Below are 14,572 nucleotides of genomic sequence, written 5' to 3' on the forward strand. Positions count from 1 at the left end.
TTTGCATTACTTCATGACATTTCTGCTCAGAAGCATAAACATTCATTATTATTTTAAGCTTCAGTCTCCAGCAGTACACATCCATGTGGGTTAAAAAATGTGGGTATACAAATGTGCTCTCATGTTTTTGAAAACTAGATGCTTTAGAAAGAGGTTGGTTGCACACAAGCATTAGTGAAAGGAAGTTGATAGAAAGCAGCATTTCACTGTAGCAGGATTTTGAGCATCTTAAATCCATGCCCTTGCCTTTGGATTCTCTCTGTAGAAGGTTGCTGTCAAAGGTGAATGTCAGCACTTCTTTTCTCTGTTAGCTTGGGAACATGATACTGGGCACCTGGATTCCCTTCTCCTCCTTCTATAGCTTACAGCCTCCAGATGGACTTTGCCAATGTTAAGATTTGGTAGCCATACTATTTATTACTCTGTCTTGGGGTCTACTTCGGGAGGTCGTCTTCTGGTACATCTGCAACCGCTTTGGAGAAGAGCGTAGACAGAGCTGCCGTTCTGAGTATTGTAATGGCAAGGTAGAGGGCACTCCATTCAGAAAGGGTTTTAAAAGATAATGAGTTTATTGAAGAACAATTTGAGATCCTCAGCCGAAGAATAGTTAAGGGGTACAATGCCAACCACACTGGAAATAGTCATAAAACACACCATGAACCCCCTTCCTAGAGATCTGCAGTGAACGCAGTAACTGGAATCAGATACGCAGTAGCTAAAGGTCAGTGTGAATGATACAGAAGTTCCTAGACACATGTTTTGAGAGGTTTTATCAGAGGAAGTAATGTTTAAGCTAAGGCTTCAAACGTGACGAAGGAGCGATAAGGTGAGGGGAAGGGGAAGAATGGTCTAGTCAGCAGGGCAGAGGAGGAAAGTTCTGGACACAGAGAAGCATGGTGCATTCAGGGAACCATGGGAAAGTCAGTGCAGAATGGGAAAGAGAACGGGAACCCATGAGACTGGGGAAACGGGTAAGAAAAAACAGTGCAGTTATTGCAGGGGCAGGGGGTGGGTGAGGTAGAAGAGGGCATAAGGGGGATAAATGGTAATAGAAAAAATACAATAAAAAATCTTTGACACACACACACAAAAGGATGTTTGTCATTTAGGGAGAACGGGAAGCCATGACGCTGTGTAAGTAACGTAATCACATTTACATTGTAAAACGGGCAACTACCCACCTAGGTGGGTGCCTTCTTCTCACTTCCACACAATTTGCTGCATGTGCTTGAGGGTAGAGGGGCACTGCCTCCGCCTGCAGATGTGAAGAATGACAGCTACAACTGCCTAGGTTCTCCTAGGTTCTCAAATACGCCTTCCTCCTGGATCCTTTGTGTCTGCCTGGCATGCTCCTGGCACAGTTTTTCTCTTGCAGTCTTAGCTTGAAAGTTATCTCCTCAGAGAGGTTCTCCCCGACTACCTTTTATAATTACAAGGCCCCTTCCCCTATATTCTCTATTTCAGCTCTTTGCTTGTTTCTCTGTGTAGCATTCATCGCAAATTGCAAATTGGGGGTTTCTTGAAGACCTGTCTTTCTTTATTCCGCTGGTATAAAATATCTCCATGGCTTTGGAACATGATAACTTGCCTGTGTTACTCACTGTGTCGTCCACAGCACCTGCACGGGAGACGGGGCAGGGGAGACCAGCCAGGGAGCCGAGCCACTGCAGGCTCTCAGGTGAAGGGCACGGGTGGTCCGGACTAGGATAACAGCAGCGGGCTCATTCTAGTAATATTTATGAGATGGACCAGACAAATCCTATTGACTGGAGGGTAGGGAAGAAAAAGGTCAAGAGTGATGCTCAGGTTTCAGGGACTCTCGGAGTTCTGGGTGCACAAAAGAACTTGAAAAAATATCAGTGGTTACTAACGGGAGTCATATAATAAACGATCTTGGAAAAACTGCTCCACAGCTATGTAACGGTCCTAAAGCATTTATTATTAAACTGAAACAGTGGGTAGCAAGCAGAAAAAGGCACTGATTTATAGTCTGCACAAGGATTTCAAAATGTTGTGATAAAAAAGCAAATGATAAATGTTCTTGTAAGTATAGCAATCCCTTATATAACTGGGACTGCTGAGTTTAAATGATAACCTTTAGTTACAAAGCAGTGTAAAAGGAGGCTTGAGGTTTAAGTAATACCAAGTCAGTAGAACTGAGTAAGACTTAGAATAATGCTAGTAAATATGCTGTATGTACAACTATAAATACCAATAAAACATCTTCCATGATGCTTGTAAGGCTGGGAAAGAGGAAATAATAATGACTGTATAGATTTATATTGTAATTATCCGTTTATAAGGTATTTTCTACATTCAGTTTCTATTTTGATTATGGTGTCCTTTCTGTGAAGAGGGTTTCATTGATCCTGTTTTAAAATTAGGGAAACTGAGCTCACAGAGGCCAAATGACTTGCTCACGGTCATGCTGTTAATTGGTAGTTGAGTAGGATCTCAGGCAGGGCTGGTATCAAATATCTGTTTCACACGTGGGAAAAAGTGCTCCCGAAACACTCGCCTACAACCACGGGGACGGTTGGGTGGAAGCAGAGTAGGAACAGCTCTGCCTTCAGTCAGCCCGTTCCTCTTTGGGTTTGCGTGCAGCCTCAAAAGGGAAAAGGACCTGTCACGTTCGGTTTGGGGAGGGTCTTTAAAGGCAGCTCACTGTGCAGAGCGCTGCCTCCGCTCTAGGAGTCACTCTCATTTGCTCAGCAGTCCTAGAGCCCTGCTTTCCCTCCGTGCTTCTTCCCTGGGCCCCCCGGCACTGCTGCCAGCGCTGGGGGGACTGGTGCGGCATGGTGGCGAGGACTCCAGGCCACGTGTGACATGAGTGACTCTGCTGGTCTCCTCCTTCTCTCACGGTCCACGTGGACTTTGACTCAATCTTTTTCTCGTGGTGCCCTACCCCATGACCTTTGAGCAGCAGCAGCTCCTGACAAATGGCTCATTCTGTTTGTATTTCAAGGGAGAAAGACGGAGAGAGAGAATATATAACGGACCTAATTTATCTTTATCTCTTTCAAGTAGGACACCTCATGGAATAGTGGTCGAGGGTGGGCTGCCCTCACACCTGGAGCCTCTGCGAGTCTGCCGGTTGCAAGGCAATCACAGGGTCTACACAGAGCCGGCTACACAGGTCAGGGCTCCGGGGAGGGCAGTTTCCCTCAAAGCGGAATGTGGGCATGGCAGCTATTTGGAGGCTTGGTGTGCCTAGAACTGTCCAAAGGGGAGTGGTTACCCCCTGCGTTTACAGGGATGAGGGGCCGCTGTGGTTGGGGGTTGGCTGCCAGACTTCACAGAGACAAAGGAGCTTGAACTGGATCTTAAACCATGAACTCTGTCTGACCCAGTAAGGAGAGGGCTGAAAGGGGGATGTTACCAACAGAGGAAACAGCACGTGCAAAGGCACGGAGGCCTGCTCTGAGAGGGCACGGCTGACGTGGGAAGAGCAAATCGTTCTATATGGCTGAATGCCGGTTCTGTGGAGGAGCGTAGTGGGAGATGAGGCAGCAAGGCTAGACTTGCGATTCTCGGCTACAGGCAAAATTACCCCACTGGAGCGTCAGGAAATGTAAAAGACCATTTCAATTGTTTTGGTTGTGATGGTGACTAGGGATTGTTACTGGCATTTAGTAGGTGGCCCAGGAATAAGAAGGGCGTTCTGCACAGAGAAGAAATTGTTGTGCCCCAGTTGTCAACAGAGCCTTCACTGGGAAACACTGGGCTAGACTGTGAAGGCCCTTCAAAGTCACGCCAAGGGGATTTGTACTTTAGTCTCAGGAAAGACAATGGTGAGAATAGGAATCTAGAGTGGCTTCCAGATCTTGGATTGGGCAGCTGGGTGTGAGGTGGTTCCAGTCATTGAGGTTGGGATTATGCCAGGTGTGGGGGGGCAGAGATGAAGAACCATAGGAAAGATGATGAACTCACGTTGCACATGCCACATATAGGTGAAGATGTCCAAGAGACAGCTGGGATGTGATGCACAGCTCAGGAGGGGCTGGAGGAGACATGCTGATTTGGAAGTCCTCAGAGTATCAGGGACAGGTGAAGTCATGGGTGTAGATGAGGTCATCCATAGTGAGTGTGAATTTTGGATTATTCAAGGTCAATTTTTAATCTCAGGCAGATTTTCCTGCTTTCTATTCAGTGTGTTCAGAGGAAATACCAATTAAAATTAATTTCAGCTGAAGTAAAACATAATTAGGGAGATAAATTTGCTGCCAAAAATATAATGAACTCCAGAATAGAATGTAAAATTGATTTCAGCTCACTTACCTGATACATTTATATGATGCTTGATCTTTCTTGATTTTATGAAACCTAGTAAGTTAGGGCACAAAATAGTTTAGAGATTTCTAGGAGATTAGTAACAGAAAAATAAATGAAAGTTAGGTCTTCCTCTTCCGTCTTAGGGCTCTCTCCCATGTGGCCCGGGTAATTTGAACGGTGAGTGTCTATGGTTCCTCATTCACCCGCTAATTTGCGGGCATACTACAGAGGGGGTCTTCACTTGGTTCGAAGTAAGGAATATACCAGGACACAAGCTTCATTTCTCCTCTCTCTTGCCATGGAAATTATATTTACCCATTATTGTTAGTTTCAGGCATGCCTGCCCAGATAGAAGGGTTAACACATTGTATGATTTTTTATGATTTAGTGGTTTAAATCTTAAGTTTCAGTGGAAAAATCAAGCATCCTGAACTACTGTCACATTAACCTATGGTGAGTAGAGTCATTTGTTAAGATAATTGATAGCTTTTATTTTTAAAAACAACGCAGTGAGCTCCTCACCACTGCTAGAAGCACATCGGAGTCCTTGGGAAGAATCCCGTCACTGAAGTTCAGACTGAGTTAGATTTTGAGTCTGTGCTCCACTGAGTCGCTTGAGAGCGTATCTCCGGGTTTGAATAGGCTGGAGTCATGACTGTTTCCTAAGACAATATTTGGCCTGCCCTTGGGGCCTCCCTCAGGAGGGTGCCGGCAAGAAGATTGATAGGTGCTTTTATTTTCCTTAGATGACCTGCCAATCAGTTGACTATCAAAGCAAAAGGCCCATTTGTAATTGGCAGCACAGCATATCTGCACTCCGAATTCTTGCCCAAAGGAATAACCTGGAGCACTCTGGATAGATTCTGATCTAACTTAGTTCTGAGACACAATATTCACAGAGTGTCACCTGAAGGTAATCTCCCTAGACAACTGTTTCCCAAAATGTCATCTTTTAATTTCCCTGAAATGTAAACAGGTATTATGCGATAAAAGATAAAATTATTTTGGTAAAATTCTGGGGTAGACCAAGTTTCTTTATTGAAGGGACTTCTTAGAACATTTAATACATATTAATGTGCATGCAAATGTCCAACATAATCTGAGTATACAATATTTCCCAAATGAACTTGACCAGAGAAATCTTACCTTGTTCTACATATTCTACATTTTATCCTTGGATCAAGCCATTTCATCGAAGTCGTGAGGACTTGGCTACCTTACTCTGGCCTTCCTGGCACAGAATTACTTTAGGGTATGTGGTTAGCCCATATTGAAAGACATTGTAAAAAGGAGCCCTACAGCATTCACTGTTACATCTGATACAGGGATAGCCTTGAGTACATTGTCTACAGCCCAGCCAGTGACTCTTTGTGAGAATCCATGGAGACATTTCTCTTCAGTCCACACAAGGATAGCTGTGCATCATTTGAGCAACTTTTCTTTTAAATCCTTTAGGCACTATACATTTTGTAACTGATTTTTTTTCTTTGCTCTGACTGCTAGGAAGTTCACCTCTAACACTGCAGCCCACCTCTAACACTGCTACATGACTTCATGGTACGTGCTTTGTACAAATTTTATCTTGGCTTCCCTATGATTTCTTTCCCATACTTTCTACCTATTTGATTTCCAAATTTAATAACCTGGTTCATTCATTATTTCTCTTTTATTTAAATTTTTAAAAATTTTAACTGAATTTATTGGGGTGATATTTGTTAATAAAATTATATAGATTTCAGGTACACAATCTTATAACACATCACCTGTAACTGTATTGTGCACTCACCCCCCCAAAGTCAAGTCTCCTTCTGTCACCACTTATGCTCCCTTTACCCTCTCCTACACCCTCCCCTTGCTCCCTTCATTCACTATTTCTACAAATATTTATTTAGCTGTTTCCATGGGGCAAGCACTGGTCTAGGAACTGGAAATACAATAGTAATAAGATATATATATATATGGTCTTTGCTCTCCAGATCTTATAGACTACAGGTGGATACACACTAGTAAGTATATAATACATTGTGTCCAGTGTAATAAAGACTTGCTGGGGAAGTATAATAGGCATATCTACCCCCCGGGGAGAGATAAGGAACACTGCTGAAGCTGCTAGAAACAACCATCAGAAATAAGCTTCTTCAAGTACACTGGCCCACAGACCGCTTTGGACTCCTCCTTTATCCTATGGTTAAGCACTTCAGTGTCCATCCTCTATCTAAGCTGCACCCAAGCATGGCACCCCAGTGCCACATTTCTACGTTGGTTCATCTTGCTTTGGCGCTTGGGCTTATGCTTGTTCTCATTCCCTATAAGGAGATTCTGCAAAGTCCCAGGACTAAACATAGCTAGCCTAGGATATTCTGTGTTTCCAAAACCCACTGACTGGAAGCCCTTCTAGTTTATCCAATAAACTAGACATAGCCAGGGAGAGGATACAGGAGGGAGGAAAAGGGCACATGCTTTGGACACACTTCACTTACAGCTGATAGACTAGCTATAGAAGGATCCAGAGTGGGAGCAGTCAGAGGAACTGGAAGCCCAGAGTGGCTCAGGGTCGTGGAGCCTCAGAAGGAGAGGATTTTTAAATTGATACAATGCTACCGAGAATTCAGGAAGGTTAGAGGTTGTTGTGCAGCATGGGACTTGGTGACGTGATGATTACACCCTCCAAAGAGCAGTTTTAGCTGGGTGATGAGGATGCAAAGAGTTAAGGATTATACAGTCCGATGTGATTGCGGGTGGTGAGGCAGTGGAAACAAGCACGGACTAGCTTCTTGACAATTTGAGGAGTAGAAGGAAGGCGAGACGTAGGGTGGTACCTTAAGGGAATAGCAGGGTCAGGAGAAGGTTGGTGCTTTTTTGAATGACCAAACGCTTCACCCACATACATTTCTCATCACAAAAGCCTGCCGAAATGTCGCTATGCCACGGTTGCTGGGCACTGGGATAATGCATACAGTCAACATTCTGAAATGCTCCTTAAAAGAGCACTTGAATCATAACCTAAATTTTTAGGAGGGGCAGTGATTTCTTATCCACCGTATCTTGATCAAACTTCAGATAGTCTTAACCTAATATTTGAAAAGTGAATAGTTTAAACTCATTTGTTGAACTGTTCCTTTGCAGTGGGGTAATAGCCAAACAGCGACAATGAAACAGAGAATTTTGCAAGCAGAGCACCTCTGTGGTGGCAGCAGCCCAGGGTGGCAGCTGTTCTGGATGAAAGACATGGACTTGACATTGTGAAAACAGAAAACAGGTTTGAAGGATGAATGTGAGGATGGTCCCCAAAGTCTTCTTAGATTGTAAGTGTGTAATATAGGACCACAGTTTATATACAGGGCACTGGAGCCAAGAATTTCCTGATGACTTCTCTCCCTCCCTCTCCCTCTCCCTCTCCCTCTCCCTCTCCCTCCCTCTCCCTCTCCCTCTCCCTCTCCCTCCCCGCCCCCCCCTTTCTCTCTCTCTCACACACACACACACACACACACCCATACTACTAGTCTACCTCCATATGTGCCTGCTGAGGCTCAAGCCTGCCCACACTCAGATCATTCTACTTTCAGAAAAGAAACACACAAGAGGCCCAGAACTGTTTCCCCAGACTCTTTGCTTGGCTGCCTCCACGGGTCTGCGGCCCAGATGGTTCCTGACCCCTTGCTGCCCTCTCATCTCCCTGCTCCTTCACAGTTGAGTCATGGCTCCCTCTCCTCCCCACCATAGGTGTTTGCTCACAGGCGCTTGTTTCCTCTACTGCTTGTCCTTGGGGCTCTCTCCTTGCCCCGATATTTCACTCATTGCACTTGTCCTGACTGCCTTTCCAAGAACCAGGGCTTGCTCTGAATGCAATAAGGAAATCAATAAAGCAAACAGCATAAAAAAAAAAAAAAAAAAAGAACCAGGGCTTGCTAATTGGGCCAGGGATAAGCTAATAATGTCAGTTAATGTTAGTGAGTGTTTACTATATGCCAAGCACTGCTATAACTGCCTGATGTGCTTATAGATGAGGAAACCGATACAGACAATTGAATCAAATTGTCCAGGAGACATATCTAGGAAGTTTCAGAGCTGACAGTCTGCCTTCAAAGCCCATGTTCTTAGCCCTGATATTGCCTCATCTATGAGTTTAGATAAAGAGGACCAGGATCACAGACAATCTGTCTGTACTACTTGGGATCAGAAGCCCACATAGATGCTGGGTATCAAAAGCATTAACACCTAGGCCTAGAATCTGAGCAACAGGCCCAAGGCCTCAGGCAGAAGGAAGCCCAACCCCATCCTAGGCCAACAGGGGGCTTCCTTTGGGAAACCCCATCCAGGGAATGGCTAGGCAGGATTGTAGAGTGAGGAAGCACCCAATAAGGTAGGAAAGAGGGGAGATTAGGGCTGCATCTGTCCGATCCCAATATTCTCATTGTCTTTCTTGGACCTATGTCAGAAGCTCTCTTACGAATTGAATTGTATCCCTTCCCCCAAATATTCAAGTTCCAGCCTCCAGTACCTGTGAATGTTATTTAGAAATAGGGTCTTTGCATATGATCAAGTTCAGATGAGGTCATAGCGTATGCCCTAATCTGATTAGACCACATCCTTACAAAAGCAGGAAATTCAGACCCAGAGACAGACACACAGGGAGAACTCGATGCAAAGACAAAGGCTAAGATTGGGGTGATACACCTATAAGCCAAAGAGAGTCAAGGATTTCCAGCAATCCACTGGAAGCTAGGGAACACTATGGAACAGTTTCAACTTCAGTTCTAAGAAGGAATCAGTTCTTCTCACATTTTAATGTTGGACTTCTAGCCTCAAGAACTAAGCTAACAATAAGCTTCTATTGTTTAAACCACCCAGTATGTAGTACTTTATTATAGAGTCTTAGTTAACTAATACCAAACTTAAGGCCAAGGTCCCAACTCTGTGCCCAGCTCAGTTATGGCTGAAAGGTTCTGGGCTGTGGTTCACACTCACAAGTCATAAAGCTCTCTCAGAACCCCTCTTTCCTATGATGGAGGCCGTGGAATAGCAAAAAGGGGAGGTAAAAGAAGGCATATTTGTGAGGACTGTAGCCATTCAGAAGATAGAAGCACGTTAAGGCAGTGTTTTCAGATTTAACATGAACTCAACTGACATTATGTCAGCCACAAGCTGATAAATCTGTCCCCAGACACAAATCTGCAACACACTCATTTGAAGAAATAAATACATTGCCTACAAACTAGCATGTATCAATACCCTGCCTTGCAGAGCGTGGTATTCATGCATGACTTCATGTCCCAAACTGGACTTTTCAAGACAGAGAGCGAACTATAGAGAACTGGGAAATACATTTACACTCCAGGAATTAGTAGCCATAGAAAAGCCCTGTGACAGAAAGTAGGAAAAGTTGCTTCTTTGTTTTGAAGATCTCTCCACCCCTTGCAAGGGTACACATATAGAGGTGGAAGCTTTCTCACACAGTGACTTGCATTCTGACCTCTCTAGTTGTCTTTTCCACTCTTCTAGCGTATTGGAATGGTTGGGTCAGATTTGTAGGGTTAGTCTCAGCAGAACACAATGATTCAACTCTTCTTAGTAGGATGATGTGTCCAAGCCATCGTTATGTGAATCTGTGTATTATGTGGAAATCTGAACAAAATGGGATGTTGGAATCCTTAGGTGGCTTGGTTATCTATTAGGGGTTTTGGAAGCTTTACTGGGTGCTGCTGTTATAACCACCCTCGAACATCTATTAAGTGTTCCGGGCACAATGACATGAGAGCCAGAAATGCTGAAACTCCCAGCCTGTGCAACCGTACGTTGGCAGGCTTCATCTGGGCCAACAAAGTTAAGTAATCTGCTGCGCCTGAGGCTCAAATCAAGTTGGTTTCACAGTCTCAAATCCACTTTTATCCGGGTTATAAGGAACAATCCTGAACCTGGTCTAGTAAAAATGCATTTAGGCCTTCTTTTCTTTTAATCAATAAAAGTTTGCAATTAACATGTACAGGTAATATTAATAAGCAAAGCATATGTTTATTCTAGTGGAAAGAAGACTGCCAGGGAATCGGGAAGCCTGGATCCTTGTTCTGAATGTAGGACCTGAGCAATTGCACCTCTCTGGGCCTCTTCACTCATTTGTAAAAGTTAGACTTGTACTTAATAACCTCAGAGGTATCTTCTAATTCCAAAACTTCACAATTTCATTCTAATCCCAAAATATTCATATGGTTCAACAAATATGTAGTTTCTAGCATATTCTCAAATAATCATTTTAGAATCAGAAAGACAAAATTTATTGCTCTCACTGTGGAAGTCATTCACTCCACTTTTTCCTATTATCACTCTGTGACCTAATTTAGATTATGAGCATCACATAATAAAGTGTATAAGTGACTATTAATATTGAACAAAAATTCTAATAATAGTAATATAATAATGCAATGTTAGTGAATGCCCATAATAATTAAATAAATGTCTATTTGGGCAGGTATCAGTGGACATGAACTAAGAGTGGAATGAGAGGGGAAGGCATAAGTACCCAGTTTGGGGCCAATTCCCTGTTCCAATTTTTCTATAATTTCATTGGAGCTTTCACAATATTCCCGCCCAGAACGGCTGTGCCATGTTCTCAGGTATTGTCAAATGGCTGCTTTGCTCCATCCCAGAAGAGAAAATGTTGCCCCAAAGATCAAAATATCCATTTTAATCTACAAAGTCCACGGCAGCATTTTCTTTATTATTATTATTACCACCATCATCATCATTGAAAATTAAAGGTGCAATATTAAATATTTTCAGTGGTGGAAGCTATAGAACGCTTACCTTTTTACAAAGGGGGGAATACAATATGGCTCTGATTACCTGTCGCTTGCGTGGGACAGCCAAGGCTTTCAGTGAATGGACTTTCTATTGACAAGCTCTTAAAAGGCTGTATGCTTGGCCCTTAGCCTTTAAGCGTGGTGAACATGTGCCATGGATAGCAGCCTTGAAAACCCTATGGCCTGTAACAAAAGGGTATTTTTCCCCTTTTACCGGGTCAAACATATGCTGCATAGTTCCCTGTCAGTCCCAGAAACACAGACAAGTCCCTTTCATGGGACGGCATACATAAAGCCTGTAATTATCAGCTGCAGGTAGTGGCCACCTGCTCGTGGAATTCACAGAAACAGAAAAAATGTGGAAGAATCCGTAGCAAGAATTCTCCTTTTGAATTGGCCCTGAGAGGCCCTGCCTCTGAGGGTTTTACAATAGATATGACTTTTAATCAGCCTCCTTTTGCTTACTGAGCTGGCATTTTCATAGCCAGAAGGTAATCATACTCAGACAAGTATGGTGTCAAGAACTTTCCTAACACACACAGCCAGGGCACTGCTCCACCAAGTCCCATGCTACCGTATTCTCTGCGCTAACTGCACACTGCTTTCAGAGCAACGACGCATCTGTTTGGGATTCACTTAGGAGTTCGATTATGTAGTAGAGGCGGCTGTGCAGTGCCCAGATCCCCTTTGAGGACCCATAAGCTGAGGTACTTACTCTCTCAGCTACCAGGAGTACTGTCTGCTGAAGATCCATAGCTGAGTCCGTCCCCAGGAATCTCCTTCAGCCTAAGGGAGCAGCCCTAGGTTACTCTCCCCCCCTAAGGTAGCCCATATCCAGTGGTTCGCCTCTCCACAGGGATAGAAGGCCCACCCTCTTATTTCGGTTTTGGGAAGCTCTGAAGGGTCACCCCAGGTTCAGAGCTCCGCAGGGATCAGCTGAAGAGTTTGTTGTAAGTTCAACTTCTCTTTCTGCCCATCATGCCTCCCTTACCCGCCTGTGTTTTTCTTTAACTGTTTTGTTACTGACAGCATTCTCCAAACAAACTACCTGCGTGCGAACTAATATTATTTGGAAGTTTTTATGTTTTAAATATTTTTTAAAGAAATACATGAAAATTCAGATTACTGATCAGACACATCAGTGACTGTCTCAGGTTCAGGCTGCTGGACTGAAAGGACCCAGTCATTCGTCACCAGCTCCTGTTGGAGCCAACTCTGGGATGACTTGGGGCTCACTGAATCTGAGGGACTTTCTCTCAGGCTTAGGCCTGGGGACAGCTGCAAGTCAGCTTTCTAAACTCATTGCCTCCCCTCCTTTTTTTTTCATCATTTCAAGGTTTCTAAAATAAGGCTTAAAATACTATCTGGATAAAAATCCCATCTGCTACAAGAGTGATGTGACAGAAACTAAGCTGCCATTTATCCTGTTTCCTGCATGTCGGGGAGATGCATCTGAATGTAGAGAAAGCCCGACATCATGTCCAATCCATTCTGATCTTGGGAGGAGGGGCAGGAGGTCTCAACCTGTGGTTGTCTCCAAGCCAAAGAAAACTGAGTAAGCCAGTCACTTCTAGGATCGGCCTTGGGGATTTATTCTATCACAGGATGTGCTCAAGTATTGGGAAGGTAATAAGTTTAAGCTAGCAAAGTTCTGAGAGTCCCTGAGAAGCGATCTGAGCTTCCTTGAGTCACTTGTACTGGGAACTGTGAGGGACTGGGTTAGGGCAGATTATCCATTCTCTGAGACTGCGGTAAAGAATGTGAGTGAGGGCACAGATGCTTACTTGGCTGCCCTTTATTTTCTGCTACTAAGTAGCAATTGAGTTGATATTGACTCATCTCTGCCCCAAAAGGTTCTGATGTCTTTTTAGGACTCAACGAATCACACCAAAATGGCTTCTTGCTCCTCTTTGAGTTAAAGGGATTCTGTGTGGCAATCTTTCCCTAATACTAGTTAATATTTATTGAGCTCTAGCTGTATGAGAAAGGCCCTGACCCCTAGCTATGGGTAGTGTAGGAAACAGGACACACATGACCCTATCAGTACTTTCTGTGCAGATTGCTCTCAGTACATTGCTCTCAGGCCACTGCCTGAGTTGCCCGTAATGCTGGGTGCTTGGGATCACCAGGTTTATGTGAGATGTTCTTCTAGAAGAGGTTCTTTGTCTTTGTGCTCTTTCTCTAAATTATTTTATTCATTTATTATTTTTTTAATTATTGTTTACCAACTATTGTAATAAAATACTATCTTCTGCCCACCACGAAAGCTTTTGTGTTAAAACACCTAACCTGTTTTTTTCGCCATCTTGAATCCTGTGGAGCCTGCCAGGGACAGGACTTCTACAACAACAAATATGTCTGGAAGGCTGTGGTCCAAGGCCATTTTTGCTGGCTATAAATGGGGTCTCCGGAACCAGAGGGAACACACAGCTCTTCTTAAAATTGAAGGTGTTTATGCTCGAGATGAAACTGAATTCTGTCTAGGAAAGAGATGTGCTTATGTGCACAAAGCAAAGAACAACACAGTGACTCCTGGTGGTAAACCAAACAAAACCAGAGTCATCTGGGGAAAGGTAGGTAACTCGTGCTCATGGAAACAGTGGCATGGTTTGTGCTAAATTCCAAAGCAACCGTCCTGCTAAGGCCATTGGACACAGAGTCCGTGTAATGCTGTACCCCTCCAGGATTTAAACTTACTGATAAATAAATAACAACTCTGACTGTGTGGCTTGGTTGGGGGCCCTCTGGCAAAGCAAAGGATTCCGGGTTGGGGGACATGGGTTGCAGGTTCAGTCCCTGGTCAAGATGCACAGGGGAGCCAACTAATGAATGTTTCTCTCACATGTCTGTGGTTCTCATCTTCTTTTTCTCCCTTCCTCCCCTCTCAAATAAGTAAATAAAATCTATTTTAAAGAGTAAAATTAATTAATTAATTAATTAAATAAAACACCTAATCTATTTTTAAAATTGGCAATATATTCATATGGTTTATAATAAATAATTATAAAAGGTATATAATGAAATCTCCTCCTGTCCCTAATTATCATCTGACCAATAAAAATCTCAATTTCACCCCAAAACTACCAGAACCAGGTAGATTTTCTATGCTTTGTAAAACATGGTAGTATATCATATACATTTCTCTTCACTTTGCCTTTTTTATCTAATAATATGAATCAGAGATTTTTTTTATAGTTACTTGATGTACAATAAAAATTATTCATTTTCAAGAACGGTCTAGAGCCATCTGTATGAATGGCTAGGGTGGAAGCCACATTGCCTGAATGAAGAGCAAGACAGTAGACCAGGCCAGAGGTGGCCTGTTGGTGGCCTGGGTCACCCTAGAGCAACCCAAGATAGTAGAGAAGAAGGGAATGTTGAGATCGCTGCAGCCAAGGATGTAATGTCGGATCTATATTCAGAGAGACTGGGGTCCCAGCACACGCACAGGCTTTGGAATCAGAGTTACATTCAAACCCCATGTGAATTAAACACCTTTAGGC

The 14,572-nt window shown here is 43.5% G+C and overlaps 1 pseudogene; it reads left to right on the top strand.

The window, feature by feature from the left end:
• The first annotated feature begins 13,412 nt into the window (after positions 1 to 13,412).
• On the top strand, positions 13,413 to 13,760 carry LOC112296596 (large ribosomal subunit protein eL33 pseudogene; annotated as a pseudogene).
• Positions 13,761 to 14,572: the final 812 nt, after the last annotated feature.

This window comes from Desmodus rotundus, chromosome 7 (genome assembly GCF_022682495.2).
Source record: "Desmodus rotundus isolate HL8 chromosome 7, HLdesRot8A.1, whole genome shotgun sequence".
In the NCBI taxonomy this organism is placed as follows: domain Eukaryota; kingdom Metazoa; phylum Chordata; class Mammalia; order Chiroptera; family Phyllostomidae; genus Desmodus; species Desmodus rotundus.